Source organism: Urocitellus parryii, chromosome 8, assembly GCF_045843805.1.
Source record: "Urocitellus parryii isolate mUroPar1 chromosome 8, mUroPar1.hap1, whole genome shotgun sequence".
Taxonomy (NCBI): Eukaryota; Metazoa; Chordata; class Mammalia; order Rodentia; family Sciuridae; genus Urocitellus; species Urocitellus parryii.
In genome coordinates this window covers 10,976,646-10,987,757 of record NC_135538.1, presented here as the reverse complement: position 1 = coordinate 10,987,757, position 11,112 = coordinate 10,976,646, and the positions used below count along the sequence as shown (strand labels likewise).

Here is an 11,112-nt window from a genome sequence, read left to right as displayed (position 1 = left end):
AAATACCATCAGTGTCCATTCCACTAAATTTAAAATAGCCCCACTAATTCATATATTTTAAAATCATTTTGAAAAGAAATCTTAGCGATTTGGTAGGGAGGAGGGAACAAAATAAAAACAGACCAGGAAAAGGCACCTGGAATGTAAAGAGACCGCTGGAAGACCTTAAAGATCTTCCGTCAAACGTCTATGAGAAAGTATTCCTGATGTAGAATTCTAATTTACCCAAAATACCCATCAAGAGGAGTGTAGCATAAACGGAGTTTTAGATGATACAAATTTATTAGTAGGGTCTTAGTGTGTTCCTAGAACTTGTGCTTTACCAAACAAGAAGTAAAACAAAGGGCTGGGGATATAGCTCAGTTGGTAGAGTGCTTGCCTTGGATGTACAAGGCCCTGGGTTCAAACCCCAGCAGCACCACCACCACCACCCCCAAAAAAAGAAAGAAAGGAGGACACTGGTGAGATTCAGTGAGTGATCAACAGAGGTACCAGGAATTTCCAGACAACATGTTCAAGGAAGACTCAAAAGGACAGCCACATACCAGACCCAGGGAACCCTCAGTCCAGAGAGACAGGAAGACTTTCTGAAACAGATTGAGGTTTTGAGAAGAGTTCACAGTTGTGTGGATGGTTTAGTGATTAATTCATGAAAAGTTTACAGAAAAACACATGAAATAATGTGTAAGATTCAATAGAATAGGAAACCCCATGGGAAGTAGAAGTTTACCAGGAATTTCAAATCTGGAATTCAACAGTGAACAATGTTTTACATGAACTCTGATCAACTCCAGGGCCAAAGGCGTGAGTTGTGATTCCATCAGACTCCTCTGAAAGCTGTGATGTGTGCTGGAGGGGACAGAGTCTGGGAAACTTCATGGATCTCCAGCATAGGGAGATGACCTCAGATTCAATGTAGAAGAGGCAACTAGCTGCCCCTTTGGTAAGAATGGAGAGGGTGGCTGTTTGTTTACCCTGGTAGAGTGACAGGTGCTACTGAACATAGGTGCCTCCAATTGGTAAACCAAGCATCTATGAATGTGACTCTAACTCTGTTTAATAGGGGTCTTCTCAGGTATCTCTGATCTCCCTTCATAAAATAGCAGCCCCTCGTTCCCCATGCCTCTTTCTCAGCGTGGTTCTGACTTACAAACTTATTGCCCCTGACTGAGACATCATGCTGTTCCGTCACTGTCTGAGCCCCTCCAGTCCAACCAGAAGTGAATATCAGGAGGTCCAAGACTTGGATTTCAGCTTACATGGGTTCCAACATTTTGTGTGGTGGGAATACCTCAGATCTGCTTCCTTAGTAAATTTCAAGTAGACAATATAATATTTTTAACAAGAATCGCCATATTGCGAATCCCAGAACCTATTCATCTTATACCCAAAAGTTTGTATTCTTCGTCTGACATCTATTTCCCATCCCCATTCCCTGGTAACCACCATTCTACTCTGCTGCTTCTGTAAGTCCCATTACTGTACATTCTATATTCTGTAAAAGTGACATAATACAGTCTTTGTCCTTCTGTGCCTGCCTCGTTTCCCTTAGCACGATGGGATTTTCTTTTCTTTTTATGGTTGAATAGATTGGATTATATCTAGATACCACTTTTCTTCATCCATTCATCTGTCGATGGACACGTTCCTCATTTCCATAATTTGGTGATCGTGAACATGCTGAAATGAAGGTAGAAAATTGCAGATAGCTCTTGGAGATACTGATTTCACTTCCTCTGGATACACGCCCAGAGGTGGGATTGCTGGGTCATATTGCAGTTCCACGTTTAATAGGGTAAGTAACCTTCTTTCTGTTTTCCATAGATGCTACACCATTTCTCACTCCTACCAAGGGTACACAGGTTTCTTTTTCTCCATATTCTGGATAGAGCTTGTCATCTCTTGCTTTTTTGATCATAGCCACCCCAATGTGTGAAGTGATTTTTATTGTGGTTTTGTGTTGCAGTCCAGCTACAGCAAAATAGCCGGGGGGTGATGAGTAACTTGTGTACCTTGATACAGCAGGAGTAGGAGCCCTTTATTGTAGGACAAGAGGTGTATATATACATTCCACACAGCTTATCTAATTAACATAAACTAGATACAGCAGTCAACCAATAAGGAATCTCCACACTTAATGGCTCGCTGGTGTTACTTCACAAACCACTCCCTCTGGCAAAATGCCAGGGGCCATCCAGACTTGTTTACAGACTCTAACAGTTTTGATTTGCATTTCCCTGATAATTAGTGTTGGTGGGTATTACTTGTAGGCTATTTATGTGTCTCCTTTCTTTTTTGCTTTGTTGGTGCATTATATGTCTTCTTTTGAGAAATGTCCGTTCAGAACTTTTGCCTGTTTTTAAATTAATTATTTGTTCTTAATATTTTTGAGATTTCTTTAACATATATTTGGATATTAACCCCCATCAGACACCGGATGTGGTTTGTGATTTTTTTCTCCCATTCCATAGGTTGCTTTTTCATTTTATTATTTCTTTTGCTGTGCAGAAGTTTTTCAGTTAGATACATTTTTAAAAAATCTTTACTTTTGTTGTCTGTGGTCTTAGTGTCATATCAAAAACATCATTGCCAAGACCAATGTCAGGAATCTTTGTTCCTATCTTTTCGTCTAAGAGGTCTATAGTTTCAGGTCTTACATGTAAATCTTTCATCCATTTTGAGTTCATTTTTGTGTATAGTACAATATAAAAATCCAATTTCATTTTTTCCTTGTGGATATCCAGTTTTCCCTTTGAAGAGATTGTCCTTTCTCTGTTGTGTATTCTTGGCACCCTTCTCAAAGACTATTTGACCACATATGTGTATTTCTGGGCTCTGTGCTGTATTTTGGTCTATTGGTTCATGTGTCTGTTTTTATACCAGTACTGGAACAGTGTTAATTACAATAGCTTTGAAACATAGTATGTAATCAGGAAGCCTGGCTTCTCCCACTTGGTTCTTCTCTCTCAAAGTTACTTTGACAATTAAGGATAGTCAAAGTTAGCTTTTGGTCATATATGAATTTTAGGATTTTTTTTCCTATTCCCATGAATATGTTATTGGAATTGCAATAGTGACACCATTTAATCTGCAAATTACTTTGGGTAGTATGGATATTTAAACAATATCAATCCTTCCAACCCTTAAAAATGGGATATCTTTCCATTTACTTGTGTCTTTTTCTAATTCTTTTCATCAATATTATAGTTTTCAGTGTACAACTATTTTATCTCCTTGATTAAATTTATTGCTACATATTTTACTCTTTTTGATACTATTGGAAATGAGACCATGTTATTAAGTTCTTTTGGGGATAGTTTGTTGTTAGTGATAGAAACATGGCTAATTTTTTATCCTGCAACTTTACTAAATTAGTTTATTTGTTCTAAGAGATTTTTTATAGAGGTTTTAGTGTTTTCTAAACATTAGATCATATGATCTACAAACAGAAACAAGTTAACTATTTCCTGTCTATGTGAATGCCTTTTATTTCTTTTTCTTGCCTAATTGTTAGGACTTTTTGTACTATGTTAAATAGAAGTGGTAAAAGTGGGCAACCTTCTTCCCTTGTTCCTGATCTTAGAGGAAAACTTTAGCTTTTCACTGTTGTGTATAGTGTTAGCTGTGGGCTGGTCATATATTGCCCTGTTATGTTGAAGTACATTCCTTCTACACGTTCTTCATTAAAAATTTTTGTGATAAAGGTTAATGAGTTCAATCAAATGCTTTTTTCTATCTATTGAGATACATGAATTTTATTGTTCATCCTATTAATATGGCATATCACATTTATTAATTTTCTTATGTTAAGCTATCTTTGTATCCCAGAGATAAATCCAACTTGATCAGTGCATATGATACTTTTAATGTGCTATTGAATTCAGTTTTCTAGCATTTCATTAAAGATTTTTGTATCTATGTTCATTAAGGATTTGGACTCTTAATTTTCTTTTCTCCTGATATCCTTCTCTGATCTTAAATGGGTAAATCTGGCCTTATAAAATGAGTTTGGAAATGTTATCTACTTTTCATTATCTTTTTCAGAGTTTAAAGGAATGGTGTTGATTCTTCTTTAAATGTTTAGCAGAATTTACCCATGAAGCCACCTGATACTGGGCTTTCCATTATTGGGAGGTTTTTGATTGCCAGTTCCATCTTCTTACTCATTACTGGTCTGTTCTGATTTTCTATTTCTTCATTATTAAGTCTTGGAAAGTTATACTTTTCCAGAAACTCATATATTTCTTCTAGGTCATCTAATTTGTTGGCTTATAGCTGTTCATAGCAGTTTTATGATTCTTTGTAATTCTGTGTAATCAATTGTAATGTCTCTTCTTTCATTTCTGATTTTAGTCTTCTCCTTTTCTTAGTGTAGCTGCGATTTTATCAATTTTGTTTTGCTTTGCAAAAGCCAACCCTTAGTTTTGCTAATTTCTTCTTTTTATTTCTTGTCTTCATATCATTTTCATCTGCTCTAATATTTATTATTTCCTTCCTTCTGCTTGATTTGGGCTTAGTTCCTCTTTTTCTACTTACTTGAAGTATATTATTAGTTGGTTCATTTGAGATCTTTCTTTTTTCTTAATGTACATAACTTATCACTGTTAAGTTCCCTCTATGAACTGCTTATGCTATATCCTGTAAGTTTTTGCATATTGTATTTCCATTTTTATTTGTCTCAAGATGTATTTTGATTTTCCTTTGGATTTCTTCTCTGACTCATTGGTTGTAAAAGACATACATTGTTTAAGTTCCATATATTTGTGAATTTCCCAATTACCCCCTTGTTACTGATTTTTAGTTTCCTAACATTGGGAGCAAAAGAAGCTTCATATGATTTTCAATCTTATTAACTTTATTTAGCCTTATTAAGTCTTGTTTTGTGATATAATATATTCACATTAGGTCTTAAAGTATACTTTATAAGTTATTACATAAAATTACATTACTATTTTTATTTCTATTGCACTTTTTATTTTTGTCTGTTTTGATGATTTTTGCTTCTAAAACCAGAAGCACTGTGAAATTACAATTTGACACACTTTGAGCATCTCTATGTTGTGGAAGAAAGTCATTCAATTCAAAATCTCAGAGGACTCCACTATCATGAGATATCTGTCTTTCTAACCAAAACAACAGTGTGTGAACATTGAGAACATGCTCAGACTGTACTCAAACTACAGATTTCTATCGTGAATAATAAATTATGTCAAAGGGCAAAAAAATCATGAATAAAAATTATTTATGTCTTCTTATGTCAGATTTGTATGTTAAAAAATTTCTAAATTTATGAGATCCTAGCTCTTGCTTTAAAGATTAAACTAAGAAAATAAACAAAAGGATTTTGATGAAAGCATTTTGGATTGATGTTGAGGAAAAGATAAGACCCCAAAGAGCACAAATTTGCTCAGCTAACTAATGTGGCATGAGGACTGCTCGCAAATTTCTTGGGGAGGGCAATTCTTTTTGAAATAATTTTCACCCCCAGACCCCAGAATAAATTAAGAACAAAAAGACTGGTTCAGAATGCATGCAAATTTGGGGTGCACATTTGATTATGAATGTGAGCTTAGTTGACTTAAGCAATTCTGCTTTCATATTTCACTAATTAGGTAGGGGACAGTTCTGATTGTGATGAGATTGTCCCACTCCAGCTCAGATTTCCTAGGAGACACATTAATTAAAGCAATTCTCCTTCCTCCTGAACTGAAACTTTACAGAGGCTAAGTGTTCCTCCCCCACCCCATCTTGTCACATACTTTACACTGTACCTTCCTCTTGAGAAAAAGAGTGACAGCATAAGCTATATAAACAAATAAATAAATAAGAGGCAGAAATAGCATTGCAACCCTGGTAAGTTTGTCTGAACATTTTTAGAATATTTCAAACAGAACAAATACAATCTAAAAGCAATGGCACAGAAAGATGTGACAGGACAGATCTTGTTATAACCACAGGGAGATGAATACCATTAAAGCAACACTTTCTAAAGCAAACGTATAAATCTATGCATATGCTTGAGCTAAGTACCCTATGATAAATGGGTAGAAGAACTGAAACTAGATATATATTATTCCTTACATGTCTACTCACTCATCATTCAAAATAAGGTGCTCCAGTATATCCACATGGAGAATACTAACAAATGCTAAAGAAATCTCTACGGCAATTGGTTGAGAGTCTGATGTAGATGACAACACAGGAAATGCCATGTAGGTCCTATAATCAACTCCTGCAGGTGGTGGGAAAAAACATAGAATCAAAATGGGGAAGAAAGAACTGTCCTCTCCTCTCCTTGACTTCCTCTCTTAACTTCCTCCCTGTTCCCACCATTGGCATCACCACCCTTATGGATATGCATACATATACGTGAAATGTTGGGGTTAGACCAGCAGAGGGATGGCCACCAAGTTGGAGGAGAAGGGACCCTGGGATGATACCAATTTAGACTTGAATCACATTTCCATGGCCTCTTATCTATAATTTCTCAAGTGGTTTCTGACCACACTTTGTTATCTTTAAAACATGAATAATAACATAGACTTCACAGACTTTTGAGCCAATAAGTCCCCGGTGTCTACTGTGGCAGCCATTCACTCCCACCAACAACACAGATCAAGAGAGAATGCTTCCAGAACTGGGGAGGTAGCTCAGTGGTAGAGCACTGGCCTTGCATGTGTGAGGCACTGGGTTTGATCCTCAGTACCACTTATAAATAAATAAAGGTATTGTGTCCATAAAATTTAAAAATGAAGCTTCCCTTGATCTACAAATCTGATGATTTAGGAATAAGGATGTATATAGAATGAACAATAACAACAGCAACAAAAACCAGAAACTTCCAAATATACATATTAATCAATCAAAACTGAGCATTTTCAATTAATTTCACAAATATGTATTATCTACTACATGCTAGAAATCATCTCTGGCATTCCTAACCTTACCTAACAAGACTGACATAATAAAGGGCTGACAATTTGCAAGGCTTGTCATCATTTGAATTATTTTGATGTACTTATTAACAGTGTATATTGAATCGATGTCCATTTAGTTTCTCACTTAGAGAGATATAAAGAGGGAGGGGTGGGAAGAGAGAGTGAAGGAGGGAGGCCAGCCTGTCTATTTAGGGATCTGGAAGCCAAAGCAGCAACAATTCTTCATCTCTGATATGCATCCCCAAGTCCCTAAGAGCATATCTGATTATTAAAAGTGAACGTGCAGAAGGCTCTGATAGTCATAAGGGAGAGCAGAATTGTTACAGTTCAGATGAGAACCTCCAAAGAGATCTTTGTGATGGAAGTTGCACATAAAGGAAAAGAAATCAAATAGGTTCTAGGGCCTCAGTGCCGACTTTCCAGAAATGAGACTTGTGCAGATCCTACTGAGGGTCTCCCTGGCTCTTAGTAATCCCTCTGAAGCCCCGTTACCCTGCCAATCATGTTGGATCATCACAGTTCTAGAGCTGCCAAGGGACAGTCACCACAAATCCTTCAGAGGGAAGCCCAGGGCGACCCGTGGTAGGCTCCTAAGACTCGACGGAGAGGACAGAGTGCTACTCCTCACTATGTTTCTGCAGTGATTTGTGGAGTAGATCCCATAATTCTCCTAGCCTTGCTTTCTTTTCTTACCTCAATAAAGTAAAATTAATTACTCCCATAGACTTGCCTCAGGGAAAGTCCCGGGCCTACCACTGCAGTCTCACAAGGAGGGTTATTAGCTCGGAAGAAGTAAAGACTGATGGGTGGACAAGGTGTCATCATTGCCATCCCAGCTGCTGGGGATGGAGGTCCACAGTCAGTCACAGAGGGTCCCAAACCTGTAGGCCTTGAGAAAAGGCACACACATCAGTTCATGAATGTTCTCTAGTAAAACCAGGTAAGGATCTAGGACCCCCACACACACAGCAGACAAGAGGGCAGCTGCTCTTACCGGGACTGTGGGGGTTCCTCTGACTGGAGAGAATGGGAGTCAGAATGGGGGGGTTCTCTTGGCATGCCTTAAACAAGGACTGACCAGAGACACTGTACCCAGTTCACTCAGAATCCAGGGAGAACAATGACTCCAGGGAAGCTCTGAGAGCAGGTCCAAGGGGTTTCTTATCGCATCCTAACCAATTTCCCCAGCCCTGCTGCTGACCAGCACCAGTGGGCCACACTTGGTCTCTGTCCCTGGGTTGATCTCTCACTGGAATTGTCTTTTGGCCCCAATTTGAAATCACATTGCTGCCTAGAAAGAGGTGATTACTCGTCAGAAAGCCACACGGAGATTGCTACCAACCTGAATACTTCTTTTTCTAAATCCAGGGACCTGTGTTTGGGTTTGGGTCTTTACATAAAGAGTGACAGAGAGTAGAGATTTACAAATGGACCTGATGCTGCAGAATTTGAAATTATGTAGACAAGGCTTTTCAGAAACCTTTTTGAAAGTCTAGTATATCCAACAGTCTAAATACCCTAGGTTGCATTTATTTCTAAAGATCTTTGAGAAAAGTGTGGGGTCTGATAACTGTCTTTTCTCCTTCCTTAGCTCACGATTCAGTAAGGCTTAAATTACCCCCTTGGATGATGGTCACAAAACAGGCCTGTGCTTGCCTTAATTTCTACATTGGGAGGGTCTAGGAATGCAGGGATACTAACTTAGATCCTATAACACACCTGTGAGAAGTAAGTTCCCAAAATAAAGATGTACTCATTTTTGTATTAGGAAGATTGTGATTGCTTAGGTTGGTGAATTTTCTATCAAGGTCTATTTTTAAAAATTGATAAAGAAAAAAATAAGTCTACAAAATAATTTTGGGCCTACCAAGGATTTTAGTGAACTATTAGGGGAACTAAGTTATTTCATAAAGCAAAATGTAAAACCCCATGGTGGATTTTTTGAACTGGTCAAAAAACATAAAATAAAGAGCAGAAGTCAACAGTCATTTCTCAACCTCAAAGTTAATAGTCACTGCCTTAAGAATCTGATTGTAGTTAATGCTCTGATGTTAATTTCCTTCAGTATATTTATTAACAACCCAAGAGTGTAAAATGTGCTGATAAAATATAATTTGCATAGTTTGTCAAAGCTAGAAGAAATTATGAGGAGGGTAGAAATAAGTCACAAATGTGACATAAAACTTAGCTAAGGAGAGAGGGATGCTGCTCTGGGACTCAATTTCAATAACTATCCCCAAATCCTTTAAAGTGAATATGAGTTGTTGGGTAGGTGTCATTATATGTAGGAAAACCACGGTCCTCCTTGGTTCCAAGGGCTAAGTTTTAGCTAGGCCAGTTTGTGTAATACACAGCAGAACTCAGAATTAGCCTGAAAAGGATGTCTCATGTAATCATAGAAATAGATGTGCTGTCCTGGGTGGGGGGGGGGGGGGGAACTGAGCACATCATAAACTCAACACAAAATACCTGACTCCAAACTGGAGACACTGTGCGTTGCACCTGGAAAGACTCTTCCCAGGTAGAGCTGTTCAGAGGTGCTGTCTTCCTGGGCTGTGCCTGCACAATGTTTGCATTGGCTCCAGCCCCTCAGTCAGCAATCAATGGAAAACTCCTGTCCATTAAAAAAGCAGCCATCAACAGAAGGGACAAAGGGGCACAAGTTGACCAAGGCAGCATTTCCCCATGTGTTCATCTTATCGTTCCTCTGCTTACACATTCTGGTGATTCCTATGAGCTCTCAAACAGGACCAAGTTCAAGTTCTCTGCTTTCCTACCAGCCACATATTAATTCCTATAAAATTGAGTTTTAGATCCTTTGACTTTCCAATTAACAAGACTGGGTCGTGGTTTTGGCTTTAGAAAAGAGGAAAAAGAAACAATAGATAGATACGTAGAGCTGGTCATTTTGCCCCCACATTTGTAGTAAAAAGACCATCGGGGAAAAAAACACATAAACCAGTGAATTTCTTTTCAATTTGAATATAGAAATAAGGCCTGAGTAATTGGCTATTTCTGAGAACACACAGTTCTTCCGTGCATCTTTCGATAGGTTGAAACCCCAAACAATACATCACTACTGATGGAAATATCAAAATAGCACTTAAAGTACTTCAACCACCAGAACCATACATTCCACATTCTCCACAACCACGTATTCCTGTGTTTTTATTTAAGAAAAACAAAACTCTCCACTTGGGAAAATTATTTCAAACTAGAATAGTTCATTTTCTAAAAATATTTTTAAGTCTCAAAACAAATACTTAAAGGGAAGAGAATTTTAATTGCAAAACAAGTCAGCACTTTCCTATCATATTAAAAAAAATAGGCTCTTCAGTGTTCCCTCTCAAGCCGTACCACACTCAGCCAATCTTTTGCTAATTCTGTAAAGGGCCTTCCACGGACCCTCAAAGATTCATGGAGAGGAGCCAAGAGGGCGGTGCCGAGTTTCTCAACTCCTAGAAGAGTCAAAACTCTACAAGGGTCAGAGTGTGTTCGTGAGTAAGTATGGACTGAGCACCTGTCTGATGAGTGACCGTGCCTCAGAGCAGAAGTTCATGGCAACAGCCAAAGATAACCCAAGGACGTGTGTCGTGGTCAGAAATGAAGAGAAGGAGGCGGAGAAGTTACCAGACAGAGCAGCACAAACAACAACAGTCAGGGCCAGTATAGGTGCAAAGCCAGAGTCCTGGAAGTGCCCAAGGCATTGGTCCAAGGCTCCCACACAAAATGTGGCAGATGCAGGATTCAAATCTATATTGGTCAACCCCCAAAGGAATGTTTGCATGTGACAAGTTAAGATGCTCTGTGCTGTGGAAGGCTGAGGCCCTTTTTTTAAAAAAAAAATTTATTTCTTAGTTGTACACAACACTTTTAGTTTATTTATTTTTATGTGGTGCTGAGGACTGAACCCAGGGCCTCGCATGTGCTAAGCAAGTGCTCTACCGCTGAGCTACAGCCCCACCCCTGAGGCCCTTTTTTGTATGAGAACTTGCTCCGGATATGGAGTTATAATAGCTGTGTTGCTCCTGTTGCAAAGAAAGGGACCAAATGGTTGAAAGTCAACAGCCATCACCTGGTGACTTTCCACTGTTGAGCGTAGTACCATAGTAAGTTCTGGGCAGAAACAGAAAAACCAAGAAAAAACTCATCCTCAAGAACAGCGTGCTGTACA

General features: G+C 38.4%; 1 non-coding gene across 1 annotated transcript; it reads left to right on the top strand.

The window, feature by feature from the left end:
* The first annotated feature begins 350 nt into the window (after nt 1-350).
* Nucleotides 351-421, top strand: Trnap-ugg (transfer RNA proline (anticodon UGG)). Its single transcript has one exon. It is a non-coding gene; the product is annotated as a tRNA-Pro (tRNA).
* Nucleotides 422-11,112: the final 10,691 nt, after the last annotated feature.